The 18,711-nt window shown below is 43.4% G+C and overlaps 2 long non-coding RNA genes across 7 annotated transcripts in view; one reads left to right on the top strand and one right to left on the bottom strand.

The window, feature by feature from the left end:
• The window catches only part of LOC101931248 (uncharacterized), a 153,377-nt gene that overhangs the window by 2,391 nt on the left and 132,275 nt on the right, over positions 1–18,711 (top strand). Inside the window, exons 2-6 of one of the 5 annotated variants that reach the window (XR_010594563.1) lie at positions 1,391–1,556; positions 7,682–8,006; positions 8,367–8,507; positions 12,461–12,568; positions 18,157–18,272. This is a non-coding gene — a long non-coding RNA (uncharacterized LOC101931248). The remainder of the gene's footprint in view (positions 1–1,390; positions 1,557–7,681; positions 8,007–8,366; positions 8,508–12,460; positions 12,569–18,156; positions 18,273–18,711) is intronic. The other 4 variants (XR_010594565.1, XR_010594564.1, XR_010594561.1 and 1 more) reach the window with 4 other exon arrangements.
• Positions 2,247–18,711, bottom strand: part of LOC122174227 (uncharacterized) — a 36,987-nt gene continuing 20,522 nt past the window's right edge. For both annotated transcript variants that reach the window (XR_006175782.2, XR_006175784.2), the window contains 2 exons: positions 2,870–3,061; positions 2,247–2,656 (listed from right to left, as the gene is read on the bottom strand). This is a non-coding gene — a long non-coding RNA (uncharacterized LOC122174227). The remainder of the gene's footprint in view (positions 2,657–2,869; positions 3,062–18,711) is intronic.

Below are 18,711 nucleotides of genomic sequence, written 5' to 3'. Positions count from 1 at the left end.
ATGTCTCTCGATCTGCTGGCAATGTCCCTACTTATACAGCCCAATATACCGTTAGCCTTCTTGGCAACAAGGGCACACTGTTGACTCATAGCCAGCTTCTCATCTACTGTAACCCCTAGGTCCTTTTCTGCAGAACTGCTGCCTAGCCATTCGGTCCCTAGTCTGTAGCAGTGCATGGGATTCTTCTGTCCTAAGTGCAGGACTCTGCACTTGTCCTTGTTGAACCTCATCAGATTTCTTTTGGCCCAATCCTCTAATTTGTCTAGGTCCCTCTGTATCCTATCCCTACCCTCCAGCGTATCTACCACTCCTCCCAGTTTAGTGTCATCTGCAAACTTGCTGAGGGTGCAGTCCACGCCATCCTCCAGATCATTGGATGGACAGATATAAAATCTGAACTCCATGACTCTGTAGGGTATTATCGGGATGTGATGTGATGTGTACACCTATTTCGCTAGACATCTCCTCCCCAAGCATTGATCACAATAGTGGCAGCTCCAGAACACTCCTGAATTGGTAGGAACACTATGGGCTGCTCTACTAGGTCTTATCTGTTTGCTGTGAAAGAAGCTGTACAAGGTATATTCTGACTTCAGATCTATTTAAGAGATTTGACAGCATGCTGAGAGCCAGTAGCTGGCTTGGCACTCTGATCACTTAAGTGTTCCTTAGTCCCCTTCCTGATGGAGAAGTGGAATTGTTAATTACCTAATCAGAGTGGAGCAGAGGAGCTAATTATTGGTTAGCTGAGAGGGTAGTTAAAAAGCACTGGAAGTGCAATGGGGAGAGATTAAGGCCTGATGTACACTAGAAAATGTGGTTGACATAACTACATTGCTTAAGGGTGTGAAAAATCCGCACCCCTGAGCTGTGTAGTTAGCCTAAACTAAGTCCCCATGTAGGCAGCCCTAAGTGCATGGAACAATTCTTCTATTGACAGCTGATGGGAGAACTCCTCCTGTAGGCGTAGGTAGTGTCTACACCAAAGCAGTACAGTGGTGTAGCTGTGTCGCTGTAGCGTTTTAAGTGAAGACAAGCCCTAACAGAGCCCAGAGGAAGTAAGATCTCAGGGTTGCGAGAGCTCTCTATCTCCCTGGACAAAGGGTTGAGGACTAGAGAAAGCTGTAGATAGAATTGCTACATGGGATCATGTTGGTGGAGGTAATATAAATAAAACTCACAGAGATGCTAACAGAAAGTGTCCAAAGCTTTTGTGTGGGTCTCAGGACAGGAGTGGAGCCTGCCCTGTTACAAGAATAATAATATTTGCTTGAAATGTTACAGTATTAAAACTAAATGTCGCCTACTACCTCTACCAGTTCAGGCAAAGACTTTCTTGTCTAGCATGTCACACCAGTGGTAATTGTACCTTTTTTTTTACCACATTCAGTCAAGGTTCTAGGTGCAGTTGCAACTTTTCTTCCTATGCTGAGCGTAAATGAACTGGCCATTTAAAAAAATAAAAAATGTGGAAAAAACCTAAAGGCCATTTGGATTTAATCCTAACTCAGGATGATGATGACTTTACTGGCATATGGCACCCTGTCCCAAAGTAGGTAAGTTATATAGTTCCTGTGCTCAGTTGGTTTTTTTGGGGACCCACTCAGGAATGAAAGCAATTAAAAGAAAAATCAAGTAGAACACAAAATTCTGTTGCATTGTAGGAGACATGACTTTTGATTCCTTATGTCTCAATCCTCCCCTGTTAAAAACAGTATTAGATTTTGTTAATATTAATATTTTTTTAGTGTCAGAGCAAGTTCTTGGTACCCAAAATCCAGGATGGAGATTTCTTAATGGGACTTCTGAAGATCCTGTCATTACTTCGTGTCTCTATTGTTCTCCCTTGCCATTTAAAATTCTTGGATCAGCTGTGTTCCTGACACATTCCTGTCAGGGAGGTTTTTACTACATTTCTTGGTCTTCAACTGATTCCAGGCCCTCTGATCTTCTTATCTCTCTGACATTGTTTCTTGTGTCTCCATAAAACTGTAACTCATGCTTCTTTGAAATTGTTCCTCCATCCAGTCACAGACTCATAGGCCTTTAGTTCTGCCTTGGTATTTCCACCACTAGGACCACACCATACCTTCCTGGGTGTAAGTGAGACAGATCATTCAATCACTAATCAGTGTGTGTGAATCAAAAGAAATTGCTTTGTATCCTGGCTTTTTCCCTCACATAAACACCACAATTTATGTGCAAACCAGTGCCTGAATTTGAACATCAGTATACTATGTGTGTGAATCAGTGAGATTTTTTTTTTTTTTAATTTTATTTTACATTAGCATATATTATTTATACAGGAACCATTGAGTTACATAAATACATTAAAACAATACACAGAGTACACCACTGTGTGTAATACAGTAATATTTTAAACAAATCCAGATGCTGCCAAAATTGCAGACCAGTTACAGTGTGATAGCTTGCATTTAGGTGGCCAGGAAATCTTAAGCTTCAGCAGTGGATCCTGCTAGCCAATTTGAGCTTTGTCCAGCCATTTCACAAAGGAATGTTTTTTTTCATGCTTCTTGGACATAGCCTGTGCTGTGAGACTGGGCAGCAAAATGATCTCCAGTTTATGGAAAATGGCAACTTTGCTTTCAGAAGATTAGAGATGTGGAATGAAGAGGAGTGATGTTGCTTCTGGCGTCTGAAGTAATAAATATTTCAAAACAACAGAATATGGAGTTAGGAAAATTACAACCATGATATTCATTAGAATTGTACCAGATTTCTATTGCCAGTGAGTATTCGGCTTAAATTTTTATATTCAGGTTTGGCCAAATACATTTGAATTTAAATAATTGGGTCTTGGATGGTTATTTGAGGACGAGTCAGTCTAAACATACCCAGCAGTTCTCACCTGTTTCCCTATCCATCCCCAAGAGTTGATCACAAAAGTGGCACCAGCTGGTTGCATGCTCTTTACTTCTTCCATACTTTAATGCTGCACCTGTTCTCAAACAGCAACCATCTCCAGCATTAAAGAAACTTAAAAATAGCAGGAAGGGAAGCCTGGCAAGAGAGGGGCTGAGGAAGGTTCTAGGCAGCAACTCTGTAGAGAAAAGAGTAGATTTAGGGTGACTATGGTTACCTTTATTAAAGTAATAAAGTTATTTGTTCAGTGTTAGAAGAAAATGACTGTGATTTTTTGCCATTGTCATGCCAGCAGCCCTAGCCTCCAGTCAGTGGAAGCCAGTCTTAAAGGGAATGCGTCTGTGCAGGACTGAGGGGAAACATCAAGTTAAAAAATCAGAGAATATAGTATTTCATGCTCCAGTAGAGCAAACAACTAATTTTTCAGTTCATTCTCTGTACTGAAAAAAAAAAAATTGTTTCAGGTCAGATGGTTCATTTGACCTGAAACAAAACATTTTATTTTCAAGGTTTTTTTAAACATATTTAAATATTTAGTGTTTGCAGTTAAAAGAATTGGGTCAATCCAACACAGATTCACAAAATGTTTTGGTCAACCCGAATCTGCATTTATTTATTTATTTATTTATTTATTGTGAAAAAAGTTCGGCCAAAAAATTTGGCCCTATCCTCCAGAACGAAACAAAAATGAACAAACCAAAAATCTGATCAGTAATGGTAAGGAGAAAGTTAAAGAACTCTAGTTCCTCTGAAATATTTGTATTTAATTTTGTAAGGTGCTCGGCTACCAGGAAGATAGTGATATAAAAGCCTAGATTAAAGAGAGGGAAAAGGTGATACACGTGAGTTGAAGAGGTAATGAATAGGACTAAATATGAAAAGGGAGGTGACCTCAGAATTGTAGTTTATATTTCTTATTGTGCTGTTTGAAAATATTAACGCTGTGACAAACTTCCCATTGACCATAGGTGGAGTTAAACTATCAACCAATGTGAGAAGAAATTGTATAGAATGCAAAAATACTTGGTTTCCTTTTGCTGCATAAAACATCTTCTCTTTCAAATTATTTTCAAAGTAAAATAGTTCTCATCAAACAATAAATGACAGTTTTCACTGGGCAAAATTAATCACTAGTTGTACCTCTGTTGACTTTAATATCTAGAAAGATTAAAGGAGGGACCTGTGGGTCTTCACTCACAGGTTGTGTTTCTGGTTCTGACCCCTAATATTGTGGAACCCTAGGACAAGTCACTTAACTCATAAGAACATAAGAACGGCCGTACCGGCTCAGACCAAAGGTCCATCTAGCCCAGTATCCTGTCTACCGACAGTGGCCAATGCCAGGTGCCCCACAGGGAGTGGACCAACAGGCAATGATCAAGTGATCTCTCTCCTGCCATCCATCGCCATCCTCTGACAAACAGAGGCTAGGGACACCATTCCTTACCCATCCTGGCTAATAGCCATTAATGGACTTAACCACCATGAATTTATCCAGTTCTCTTTTAAATGCTGTTATAGTCCTAGCCTTCACAACCTCCTCAGGTAAGGAGTTCCACAAGTTGACTGTGCGCTGCGTGAAGAAGAACTTCCTTGTATTTGTTTTAAACCTGCTGCCTATTAATTTCATTTGGTGACCCCAGTTCTTGTATTATGGGAATAAGTAAATAACTTTTCCTTATCCACTTTCTCCACATCACTCATGATTTTATATACCTCTATCATATTCCCCCCTTAGTCTCCTCTTTTCCAAGCTGAAGAGTCCTAGCCTCTTTAATCTCTCCTCATATGGGACCCGTTCCAAACCCCTAATCATTTTAGTTGCCCTTTTCTGAACCTTTTCTAGTGCCAGTATATCTTTTTTTTTTTTTTTTTTTTTTTTTTGAGATGAGGAGACCACATCTGTACACAGTATTCGAGATGTGGGCGTACCATCGATTTATATAAGGGCAATAATATATTCTCAGTCTTCTTCTCTATCCCCTTTTTAATGATCCCTAACATCCTGTTTGCTTTTTTGACCGCCTCTGCACACTGCACGGACATCTTCAGAGAACTATTCACGATGACTCCAAGATCTTTTTCCTGATTTGTTTTAGCTAAATTAGCCCCCATCATATTGTATGTATAGTTGGGGTTATTTTTTCCAATGTGCATTACTTAACATTTATCCACGTTAAATTTCATTTGCAATTTTGTTGCCTAATCATTTAGTTTTGTGAGATCTTTTTGAAGTTCATCACAGTCTGCTTTGGTCTTAACTATCTTGAGCAGTTTAGTATCATCTGCAAACTTTGCCACCTCACTGTTTACCCCTTTCTCCAGATCATTTATAAATAAGTTGAATAGGATTGGTCCGAGCACTGACCCTTGGAGAACACCACTAGTTACCCCTCTCCATTCTGAGAATTTACCATTAATTCCTAACCTTTGTTCCCGGTATTTTAACCAGTTCTCAATCCATGAAAGGACCTTCCCTTTTATCCCATGACAACTTAATATACGTAAGTGCCTTTGGTGAAGGACCTTGTCAAAGGCTTTCTGGAAATCTAAGTACACTATGTCCCCTGGATCCCCCTTGTCCACATGTTTGTTGACCCCTTCAAAGAACTCTAATAGATTAGTAAGACACGATTTCCCTTTACAGAAACCATGTTGACTATTGCTCAACAGTTTGTTTTTCTATGTGTCTGACAATTTTATTCTTAACTATTGTTTCGACTAATTTGCCCAGTACTGAGGTTAGACTTACCAGTGCGTAATTGCCAGGATCACCTCTAGAGCCCTTTTAAAATATTGGCGTTACATTAGCTAACTTCCAGTCATTGGGTACAGAAACCGATTTAAAGGACAGGTTACAAACCTTAGTTAATAGTTCTGCAACTTCACATTTGAGTTCTTTCAGAACTCTTGGGTGAATGCCATCTGGTCCCGGTGACTTGTTAATGTTAAGTTTATCAATTAATTCCAAAACCTCCTCTAGTGACACTTCAATCTGTGACAGTACCTCAGATTTGTCACCTACAAAAGCCGGCTCAGGTTTGGGAATCTCCCTAACATCCTCAGCCGTGAAGACTGAAGCAAAGAACCCATTTAGTTTCTCCGCAATGACTTTATCGTCTTTAAGCACTCCTTTTGTATCTCGATCATCAAGGGGCCCCACTAGTTGTTTAGCAGACTACTTAAAAAACATTTTGTTATTACCTTTGGAGTTTTTGGCTAGCCGTTCTTCAAACTCCTCTTTGGCTTTTCTTATTACATTCTTGCACTTAATTTGGCAGTGTTTATGCTCCTTTCTATTTGCCTCACTAGGATTTGACTTCCACTTTTTAAAGGAAGTCTCTTTATCTCTCACTGCTTCTTTTACATGGTTGTTAAGCCACGGTGGCTCTTTTTTAGTTCTTTTACTGTTCTTTCTTAATTTGGGGTGTACATTGAAGTTGGGCCTCTATAATGGTGTCTTTAAAAAGTCATTTAAAGTATTGAGAAATTTTATCTCTGCATTTCGTCCTGAAGTGAAATGTTCCCAGTCAATATGGGGATAATTGAAATCCTCCACTATTATTGGGTTCTTAATTTTGATAGCCTCTCTAATTTCCCTTAGCATTTCATCATCACTATCACTGTCCTGGTCAGGTAGTCTATAATAGATCCCTAATGTTATATTCTTATAACTCATCTTTAAAATGGGTATACTATTACTTGCCCTTAGTCTGTGTTTTGAGGCTTAATTCTTGTTTATAAAGTACACCGAGATCCTCAAATGGAAGATACAAGTGTAAAATTGTACATCTGTTGTATCATTCTTGTGGGTTTAGAACCAACCAATAATTTCATATAAGTGTTTCCAGTAGCTAATCAGCCACTCACCCTGCGATATAGAGGACTCCTTTTATACCTAAAGAAGATTAAATTAGTTTTTTTGGGCAATTTATGAAATAATGACTTTTGGGTCATGACTCATTTTAAAACATGTGACTATTATATTGATTGTGATATCCACTATTGGCCTTATCCACTTTTGGATAAACATTACATTATCTGATATTCAGTAGAATGCTAAAATTAAACATTTGCTACATCCCCATCAAATATTATCTAAGAATAAAGTTCGTTTTATGTTTGTATGATTGTTTGTGGTAGAGCAGAGACACGTTATCTCTTTTTGTAAGAGCAAAACTTTGACTTAAAGTGGCAATGCCAATGTTACCATTTAGATTAGCTGGAAAAGAATACTGAAGACTGGCATCAGGACACTTTTGTTCAGGGGGAGACAGTATCAGCTTCATAAATGTATGGGGAAATTTTGCACTATAGGAACAACTACTTGTAATGCACATTAAATGTGTATTGAATTCCATTACTTTGGCAAAATAAAATCATGTAAAAGACTGAGAATTTTTCAGTCTGTCTATATTTGGGAAATAGATACTTTTGAATATTTTTGCATCTCTGCAGGTGGTCAGTGTTTAGAGTGCAATACAAGAAATGACCTCACCATCTTCAGCTGTACTAGATGTTATTTTTGGCTGCTGTACACATCAAGAACTCTGGTTAATTATTATTGTTTTTTTAATACTTTCTAAGTCCTTTGGGGTAAATTTTATAAAACGTTTATTTTTATTGCTTACATAACTGAATAAAATGTTTTTTTGGTAGAAGACTGTAATGCTTTTGCCAAAACAGATTCTATTTCAATTTCTAGAAATTATTAAAAGTCAATAATATTCTCATTTGAATGGTATCTTTGCCATGTTATTAAACTAGGCTTTGAGATTAATTTTTTTTTTTTTGACAGAAATCATGATTCTCCTGTTTGCACTGAATAAGCTCTGTGGCCCATCCTCTTTGGAGCTCAGTGCAGTTAATCTAATCTACTGATACTTAATCCACGACTCTTTAGCTGCCTGTGGCCCTTTACAGTCTTCATGAGGCTCTCAGAAATTGTGCAAATCTGAGTGGCACTCCACTCCTCTATTTAGATTTGGCAAATCAATTCACCTGTGTTGAAATAGCTGAGATTTTCCTCCCTGTGGATGGGGTGAAAAGGAGCCACTGAGATTGTCTCCGTATGTAAGAGTGGAACCACTTCCAAGTCACAGCCAGGAGAGGAGGAGAAAGAGGTGAATTCCCCCTCTATTCCACCATGAAAGGCTGGCTGATAGACTGATACTTTCCTTTACCCTTCCTCACTCCCCCACTGAATGATGAGAATGTTTGCTGTCATATTGTGATGTTGCTTCAGTGCTCTGTGGCACAAGAGCAGTTACATAGGCGAGAATGTAGTCAATTTATCATCAAATTGCCTCCCAATCTTGTAAGAATATTTCAGCAAATTTTTGGTGTAGCAGAAACTCCAGGGGGTTCTTGAGTTTCAACGACAGCGCAAATGTGCTTAGTCCACTTTCATAACCGTTCAAAGCCCTCCATTCAGCAATATGCAGCAAGGTGACCACTAGCAGAAATATATATCTTCTCCACAGGACTGGAAAGCCACCTCTCTTTTCCATTCTGATACCTTGAAAACTGCTATGGTCTCCAGATGTTGGCTAGTCTTTAAAGAAGAAATTGCAAACTGGTAACAGTCCCTTGATGGAACTGCCACCTCCCTCCCCATACCCTACGTAAGACACTATGAAAATTTTACATTTTTAAAAACTTTAGTACGTGTATTTTACCATTAGTAGCCTCTGCTCTTTCCTCAGGGGCTGCAAAGGTTGTCTCAGAACCAAGGGTAGTCTAACAGTCACATTCCTGAAATGCTGAAAATTATCAAAATTGTGGCCTTCTACATCAAATTTATGTTATATGCGGGGGATTTCTTGGTTTCTTCCAAAGGAAAATCAACATATAATTTCTTTGAATTGGCAGTACCTTTGACCCCTGAGATGAAAACCATTCTGCTGGGAGGGCAGGGGCAGCACTGCAGAGGCAGACAGAGAAGGCCACCATAGGACCTGCTCATTGGCATGAATAGGAGAAACCAGGAGCAGTTTGCATTCCTCAAGTATGGAAGGATCAGGCTCTTCAGCAGGAAGAGACACTGATGAACTGGTTCCTGGAGCAGGAGGCGTGCTTAGGGAACGGGAGCATTCCCTAATGCTCATAGAACTGGTAGCTGAACAGTTTCGGAGTCTGTTTGCTGTCATGGCCACATCACCTCTCTGTGAACCAGCCCTACCTCCTCTTCCTCCGGCCCACCCAGGGTGCTGCTGAGGCAGAGGACCCAAGCCCCCTGAGAATGGAAGGAGCCTGTAGGACTCCCAGGACCACACCCTCTGCCAGCAGCCAAAACCCCTCACAGCAGGACCCCACGGAGCATCCAAGTGAGGAATGATGAGCCTGTGGGAATCCTGGAAGCCATCAAGTGCCTGCCCCCCAGACTACACACACAAAATGTCCCCAAGAGCAGTTTTCCACAGTCATTCCCCCTTGTTAGGTGGTGGGGGAGGGCAAGAAGACAGATGCAAATACATTAATATTTGATCGTTGTTTATGGATTCAGTCCCATTACATTTTGTTGCTTTACTCCTTTTAAAAATATTTCAACTACATGTTTCATATACTACTTTTAATAAATGTCATCATTTCCTTGACTTGTGCGTGGACCTTCCTTGCTAAGTATAATGAATGTAAGATGTTTTCAGGTTTGGAATTGGGCTCCATGATTCACGGGATGGATGGGTTATGTGCATTGTTATGTGCTTAGAGAAATCATTGATAGTTTTAAAAGCAGAACTCACAACACAGAAAATGGGTAGATAAGCATCTTTATGGCTTGGTTCATATACAGAACAATGAAACACAATTAAACTAACAATACAGGCATCTGCTACTACCCAGTCATTAAACAGCCCCTTCTGGTCTCCCCAAACCTCGACCAGTTACAACCTTGGGGTTAGTGCTCCATAATAGCTACTAAGTGAAGTTAGCAGCACCAACAATGAATGGTGGGGGGAAAAAAAGGTGAACCCCCGCCCCCCTCCAAACCAAATATAGATTAGGTTGTTAAGAGAGACTCAGTGTTACTGAGAACAGAGTTTGGTAAGCCAGTGTGAATGCTTAAGATAAAAGCAGTGTACAATGTCCACATTGCAACTCAGTCCTACCCTCCACAGCACCAAGCCAATCCCTAAATTGTTAACCCAGTGGAAGCGCCCTGTTATAATTGTCTGTAATGGGTGAATAGTCATAGGAATGAAAGGCTAATGCCCATCAGCTACAGGGGACCAAAACCCTCACAAAGATATGTAGCCCCACAAGTATGTGCCAATGTTTCCTCGTGCTTTTCTAGCAGCTGCACAGGATGTGAAGGTGTCCCTCGGCACAGGGAGATATCTCCGTTTGCGTCCCTGCTGTGCCAAGATGTGTGCACATATGCCATGCCTGATTTCCTTTGCCCCCTGGGAACCAGGATCAGTGTGCATGTGGGTGGGATCTGGCTTCCTGTATGCAGTTTGTAAACCAGACATGTCCTGTGACCGCTCTGGACAGAAGCACTCCTCTTTATTCTCTCAAATGTTATGCAGTGCATAGCAGGTGATGATTATGCAAATAGTGTTGGCCACATTGGCATCCAGATGGGTGTGTAGGCAGCACCAACAAGATTGCACGTTTGGTAGGCTGAAATCTATGATCATTCTCCAGTTACTGAGTTTATAATTGAATTCCCTTTTTCCAGGGTCACTGATAGGGTATAGTTTCATGAGCCAAGTTAGGAGTGGGTATGTGGTGTCCCCCAAAATAACTGTTGGCACAGACATATTATAGAGAAACACATCATTTCTTGGGAATAAAGTCCTTTCTCCCCCCTTCAAGTACAGTCCAGATCTCCTCAGCACCCTGGTGTCATGAACCTTTGCGGTGTTTCCCACCTTGGTATTAATGAAACTGCCTGTGTGGATCACTGACTCTTGAAGAACAAGTGAATAGTAACCTTTTTGGTTCTCATTCTCACTCACCCCTTTTGGTGGGCAAATATTGGGATGTGGGTGCCATCAATGTCCCAGTTTGGTAAACTCATCCTCTTAAATCCAGCTATTATATCTGGAATTTTGCTTACGGCAACCACCTGTGGATAGATCAGTGTTAATTGCCATGCAAACCTATACAACCATGACCCCAACAATGGACTTTCCAACCCCAAAGTGGATTGCAATTGACCAATAGCTGTCTGATGTTGCCAGCTTCCACAGGGCAATAGCCACCTGTTTCTACCCCAATATGGCTTCTCTGAATCAAGTTCTGGCGGTATGGTGCAAGGAGTAGTGCAGGCTCATTACACAGTTCCATGAAGGTCTGTTTAGTCATTCAGAAGTTCTGAAGCCACTGCTAGTCATCCCAGCTTTCCAGAGCAATATGATCCCACCACACCATGCTGGTTGTCTTGGACCAGAAGCGACTGTCTACTTTATTGGTATACTGTGGCAATACCAACATTCACCAGATCTGCTCTACAGGACCCAAAAGGATTGTCATTCATTTTCATGGTGAGCCATCTCCAACACGTCAGAAAGTTCTGCCCAGATTCCCTCCTGCATCTTGCCGATCCCCTACTCCACTGCGTAAACATTTGTCCCGCAATAAGAAATAGAAGCAGAACCAGATCATCGTCCAGTTGCTCTGTGTCTTCCACCAAGTTTGGCAGGAAGGTAACATGCAGGGCTTAAATTCAGCCAGAACTGTCCGGAACAGAGCTACGGTAAATATTTTCAAACTCCTGGGGCTGAAGCCCCGGCACCTCCTACGGAGCAGAAGACCTGAGCCCCAGTGCCCTCCATGGGGCTGAAGCCCCAAGCCATAGGGCTCCTGGAAATACTCTATGAGAATTTAAGCCCTGGTAATATGAACAAGAACTGCCATTGGCAAATGTGTGAAGGCAGGGGACAAGTACCAACAACACACAGCACGGCAGTTCCTGGAGTGTCTCACTTGACACTCAGACCCCTGGGATACTATACCTGAGATGGGTACCACTAATGTCACGTAGCAAAAGCAGCAGTGTGGATACGTGTGCATGGTTTTACTGATCGCCATATTTGGGGTCGGGAAGGAATTTTCCTCCAGGGTAGATTGGCAGAGGCCCTGGAGGTTTTTCGCCTTCCTCCGCAGCATGGGGCAGGGATCGCTAGCAGGAGGGTTCTCTGCCAATTGAAGTCACTAAGCCACAGGATTTGGGGACTTCAACAGCAGAGTCAAGGGAAAGGGTAGGGACGGTTTTGTGGCCTGCAGCATGCAGGGGGTCAGACCAGATGATCATAATGGTCCCTTCTGACCTTAAAGTCTATGAGTGTGTACACAGCATTATACTCATGTCCAGCACAGCATATGTGAACAATCATTGCGGAATAGGGAACACACACAAGCATGTACAGGGTTACGTAACTGAGCATGCACACCAGTGTAGATGTACCTGAGAAGGCTCCTAGTACCATTCCTATTGGTCAGGGCATTAGTTCCCTCACAATCCTATTATTATGCAGAAGAGCCATAATTCTTCCAAGAGTTTGGCTCCCTCCATAGCCAATATCATTTTTTTCCCATTTACACTCTGAAAAAACACTGTTTCTTCTTACAGAGACCTCTTCAACTCTGTGATTCCATGACAAGGTTATTAATGGTTGACAGAAGCAAAGCGTGGATGGACATCTCCAGGCCAAATTGTAACACATTTCTGCTTCTACAGGTATAAGAGCAAGACAAAAATATGTATGCACAGACCTATATGTTTCATGTTACTGTGCTTGCAATGGGTAACACCATTGTTCTCCCTCTCCCTTTGTTGCTCCCCTCTGCTGATGTATTTGCTGCTTCCACAGCCAACTGACTTTGCAAAGAAGCAGGAAGGGAAAGCAGACAACATGAAGTTATTTTTTTTTAGTGGCGTTAGTTGGAATCTGAGATGATAACATTTTTGTTACCTCCACAATTCCTCTTCTAGGCCACCATAACCCCCCTCAGGAAATCTAGAATCACTCAAGCTGGAAATCACTGATCTACAGAGACAAAAACAGGCCCCTTGATTACTAACTGCAGTCCGTCTGCTGTTCTAAATCACTTAATATGTTCTTACCAGCATTTACTTTTGTCTGTAATTTTAATATGTTTTGTTTTATAATTTCCTTTAAAATATGTTCATAGGTGTGCACATGAAAAGATGTAGAGCGTCAGAGGACTGTTGTTGCTTGACAAAGGCTCAACATGAGCACAATCCAATGAAAATGTTGAATTGCATCACCTTACAAGCCAAAAAATAATTCCCAGAAGATCAGATACTGATTCTGCAGCCAGAAAGAAAAGTAACTAGTCCGACAAACTAGTCCTCAGGCTCCTCACCAATCTTTCATTTTTTAACTTTTCATTCCTTTTCCCTTCTTTCTACTGCTCTTTTCCCTAAGAAACCTAGGAAATGTGTGTGTAAAGAACTGTCTCAACACAAGATTAAGTTTAAACCTGCAATACCCATGACAGTCAGTTAATATTTCATTATTCATGGTGTGCAAACAGATACTTGTCGATATGCAAAGCCACAGAAAATGTTGTACATATCGGATAGAACTTGGTCTAAATTAGAATGTTTCCATAGCAACCTTAACTTGAGTGCATTGCATTATGGTCCTTCCTTATGGGCCAGATTCTGCCACCCTTTCTCAGGTTGAATAGCAGGTGACTCCGCAAGTGATTCTATTGAAATGAATCTCAGTAAGGGAAACTAAATCTGACCCTACATGGATACATAAAAATGAGCTGTGTGACCTGCAATTTTACAGTTCTTGAATTAACTACAGTAAGTAGAGACAGAGAAAAAGGATGAGTAACATTGGGTCATTTTCTGCTGATGGTCTGTCAAGAAACATTATTTATACAACCCACTAGTGTCCTCTGGAAAACCCTCCTCTGCTGCTCCTAATAACACGGTCCCATCTAGTACTGACTAAAGCTGCTAATCAAGATACAATATTTTGGTAAACAGCTGCCTATTCTCACTACTTGCCATGCATCAGTACCCTGGCATATCAAATATCAATATGAAAAACATGAGGGGTTTGAGGTGCAGGAGAGGGTGCGGGGTGCAGGCTCTGGAAGGGAGTTTGTGTGCGGGCAGGGGCTCAGGTTTGGGACAGATGGTTGGGGTGCGGGAGGTGGTTCGGGATGCGGGCTCCAGACAGCACTTACCTTATGTGACCCCCGGAAGTGGCCGGCATGTCCCTGCGGCCCCTTGGCGGAGGCGTGGATAGGCGGCTCTGCACACTGTCTGTACCCACAGGCCCTGCCCCCACAGCTCCCATTGGCCGTGGTTCCCGGCCAGTGGGAGCTGCGGAGCCGGTGCTCAGAGCGTGGCTGGCACGTGGAGCTTCCCTGGCCGCCCCTGCACCTAGGGGCCAAAGAGACGGCCGGCCACTTCCAGGAGCCACGTGGAGCAAAGGAAGGCAGGGAGCCTGCCTTAGCCCCGTTGCGCCGCCAACTGGACTTTTAGCAGCTCAGTGTGACCGGAGCCGCCAGGGTCCCTTTACAACCAGGCGTTCTGGTCGAAAACCAGATGCCTGGCAACCCTACACCTCCCTTATGTCCATAGGGGCTACAGTATCCTGCCTCAGTGAATCAATAGTACCCACCATCCCCTTTTCCACCAGTACCAACACCAGCACCTGCTAACAGTGGAGTTTTTCAGGCAAACACTGCCAGCCTCTTGCAGGACAACTATGGAATAACTTGTCTAAAGAGGAATTTTCTTCTTAGCACCCCTTAGTTAATGGTTGGCTTATGGCCTGAAGCGTGAGAGTTTATATTCCTCATGCCTTCTTATATAATCTGCTCCAAGCTCCTGGCCTCAATAATACCATTTGAAAGTTAATTCCATGGGTTAATTCCACTCCATTCATGTCCGTGGGTGTTCCTTTCCTTCCTCCCCAGTGCTGGAGAGTTTATGATTTGCATCAAGCATACCCATCCTCAGCTCCTCACCTGTCACAGCGGTGAGTTCTCGGTGCCTGTTAGAAGCATGCCTGTTCTAAGCTCCCCACCCAGAGGAGCAGGTCTTCCTCAGATCCTGCAGAAGGGAGAGGGACTCAGACCCCCAGCAAAGCAAGCCCCCACAACCTGGGTCACGTGACAGGAGACAGTGAGGGGGATCAGATTGCCATAGATGGGCTAGAGCTCCCAGAGCCTGGCACACACAGAGGGGCTCAGAGTGGGACTCAGACCACCCCTGGTGGCAGAGACCTCCAGATCCCATCTTATAAGGGGGAGTAAGGAGAGGTGCTTGAACGCTCCCCATATAGGCAAGCCCCCCTTCTCCAGATCCTGGCTCACATGAGGGCAGGGTGTGTGGGGGGCCAAACTGCTGGAGATGGGCTGTAGAGGGCAGATTGAGGCACACACAGGAGGGAAATGTGGGGCTGCTGCAGATCCCTGTCCCTATTCTCCCAAGCCCCCATCACCTCTATGTCCCACTTCCTTGTGTCCCACCCCAGCTCTTCCACTCTCCCTAGTCCCCATCACTTTATTCCCCAATTCCTCTCCCCTGTTCCCACTTACTCTTCCACCTCCAATCACTCTTCTCTCCCAGCAGTAAGCATTTGCTTGGGTAATTTATTTTCTTTTCAAAAAGTAGTTTCAGTGCCTTCTGAATATTCTGTTGCACTCAAACTACGTTTCCGCAAAATAAAAATCACCCCAGATCCCAGTTCACAATCCTCCACTTCAGGCTCTGTACTGGGAACCCTTGACAGCAGACAAGTCTTCCCTGAGCTACAGTTGGGGTCTTCGGACCTCTGGTACAGGAGCCTCAGGTGCTTGATGCATTCCCAGCACTGGAACCAGAGACAGCTCAATGCCTACCTGCTCCAGCCTCTGAAATTTCCACGTATGTTCCTGCCACTCCAGGAGAAGTCGTGGGGGTTGGTGAACTCTGACCACACACTGATCAGCATCTGGGGGTGGTTGGTGGGCCAGGCAGCTGCTCTTGGGACAGGGAATGAACAGAACAAGTGTAGCAAACACATGTACAGTGTACAAAGTATACATGTATAATTAACCCACTTTTTACTTTTCAGTGGATTAAGATTTGAAACGTGCCCTAAAGGAGTTGAAGCATACAACCTTTCAAAAAAATCAACAAATAATTGAAAACAATCCTAAAAGTTAGGGTTGCCAACTTTCTAAAAACACAAAACCAAACACCCTTGCCCTGCCCCTCCCCTTCTCTGAGGCCCTGCCCCTGCCCCACCCCTTCTCTGAAGCTCTGCTCCCGCTCGCTCCATCCCCCTTCCACCATCGCTTGCTTTCCCCCACCTTCACTCACTTTCACCAGGCTGGGGCAGGGGGTTGGGGTACGGGAGGGGGGTGAGGACTCCAGCTGGGAGTGTGAGCTCTGGGGTGGGGCTGGGATGAGGGGTTTGGGGTACGGGAGAGGGCTCCAGGCTGGGGAAAGGGATTGGGGTATGGGCTCTGGGATGGGGGTGTGGGCTCTGGGTGGGGCCAGAAATGAGGGGTTTGGGGTGTAAGAGGGGGCTCTGGGCTGAGGCCAAGGGGTTTGGAGTGCAGGAGGAGGTGCAGGCTCTGGGGAGGGGCCAGTGATGAGGGGTTTGGGGTGAAGGAGGGGCTCCGGGCTGGGGCAGGGGGTTGAGATGCGGGGTGAAGGGTGAGGGCTCTGTCTGGGGGTGTGGGCTCTGGGGTTGGGCCGGGGATGAGGAGTTTGGGGTGCAGGAGGGGGCTTAGGGCTGGGGCAGGGTGTTGCGGTGTTGGGGGGGAATGCGGGCTCCGGGAGGGAGTTTGGGTGCAGGAGGGGACTCCGGGCTGGGGCAGGGGGTTGGGGTGCAGGAGGGGGCTCAGGACCAGGGCAGGGGGTTGGGGTGTGGGGTCCCAGCGGCACTTACTGCAGCTCCCAGGAAGCGGCTGCTAGATTCCTGCAGCTCCGAGGCGCATGGGCAGCGAGGGAGGCTCCGCATGGTGCTCTCATGTCTACAGGCACCACCCTCGCAGCTCCCATTGGTCACGGTTCAAGGCCAATGGGAGCTGGGAGCCAGCACTCGGGGTGGGGCCAGCTCTCGGAGCCTTCCTTGCCACCCATGCGCCTAGGGGCTGCAAGGACCTGACGGCTGCTTTTGGGAGCTGCGCGGAGCTAGGGCAGGCAGTGAGCCTGCCTTAGTCCCGGGCCCCCGTTGCACTGCCAACTGGACTTTTAATGGCCCGGTTGGCGGTGCCAACCAGAGCTGCCAGGGTCCCTTTTTGACCAAGCGATCTGATTGAAAACCGAACGCCTGACAACTCTAGTAACAGTATTAAAATATCTCAGTGAAATATTTCCTGAAAACATTCTGTTTTTATCCATTCTGAAACACAAGGCCCTCAGCACTGTTTCCTAAAATTAAATACTGATGGTAAAGCTAATAATTGAAGAGGCAGTGTTTTTTAAATTAATGCTATTATTCCACTTTCCTGCCAAGCTACTCTGGAAGGACTTAGGTGTTTATCCTCAATATTTTTTCCAATCCATCCAGGAGTTTGAGTCAAATCTGTTCTCTAAAATAATCTAATTATCACAGTCTTGCTCCTAAAAGGATTTAGAGGGTCTGTTTATTTGCAGAAATTGTCCACATACCAAGCTTCTGTCATGTTTATTGCAATATTATGAGTAAACAGGAAAAGCTCATGGTCTGAATTTCACCTTACTCAGTGGGAACCTTTCACTAAAACACAAAAATTTGTTAGCACTCATTCAGGATATGACATGTAGTACGCTGAGAGCAGCTGTAGTTTAATGGTTTAATTGAAAGAACTGAAGCAGAGGTCATACTGCAATGGCTGTGGTTTTTCTAATACTGCAGTATGGATTAAAAATAGAATTTGACTTGTAAAGAAAGCTACAATAATTAGAACTTTAAGAGGGGCTTACCATGACAGTAAAAGTATGTTATGGTTGCGACTAAGGATAATAATTGGAACACAAATAAAAATTAGAAACACAAATCATAGTAAACAATGCTTTTTATAATAATACCTTAATACTTCACATTCATATATTGTGATCCCAATCCAACCCAGCACTTAGCTCTTAAGTGTCATAAATTGGGAAATTCAGCTGAGGTTAAAGCACAGTCACAGTGAATTTTACCATATTCCCATATGAGACCAGCAATGCAAATACTTTGTTTAGAGTTCCACATACAAGTCCTAAATCTTTGCCCTGTAGTAACAGACTCATTTGAGAACCATTACTTTTGAGGCAGTGTCAAAGTTAGGTTTTGTTTTCTCTTCCTTCTCCTTAACAAGTGAAAAGAACTGGGATAGATCATGATCAAGGTCCTGATTGAAAGTCCTGTGAAGTCATTGGGGGTCCCTTCATGGATTTAATTGGGCTTTGGGTCAGGCCCTGACTGAGAAAAAATGTAAGTAAACTATGTATTTAAATATAGTAAACTCCAGTTCAAAACAATTAGTACTTTGTATTAATTTAAAAATCACTAAAATACTAGGTGATGGATTTAAATGTGAGTGTTAGCCTACAGCACTAAGGCGTAGATCCTTAAAGGTATTTAGGTGCTTAGCTCCCAATGACTTCAGTAGGAGTTAAGTGCTTGAATATCTTTGAAGATCTAGGCCTAAGTCACTAGTATAACTTTCCCCTAAAGGAGTTCCTATGACTCTTATGGGGTTCACTACCCCCTGCTATTTTAAGTGCTCTCTAGTTAAATATAACCTCTTCCAAATGGCCAGCTTTTGTGAACAGCCGTATTTTCACCTGAAGAAGAGCTCAGTGTAAGTTCAAAAGCTCGTCTCTTTCATCAACAGAAATTGATCCAATAAAAGACATTTCCTCACCCACTT

The sequence above is a fragment of the Chrysemys picta genome, chromosome 1 (assembly GCF_011386835.1).
Source record: "Chrysemys picta bellii isolate R12L10 chromosome 1, ASM1138683v2, whole genome shotgun sequence".
NCBI classification, from domain to species: Eukaryota; Metazoa; Chordata; order Testudines; family Emydidae; genus Chrysemys; species Chrysemys picta.
The sequence above is the reverse complement of the archived record's forward strand: the minus strand, read 5'-3'. Positions and strand labels throughout refer to the sequence as shown.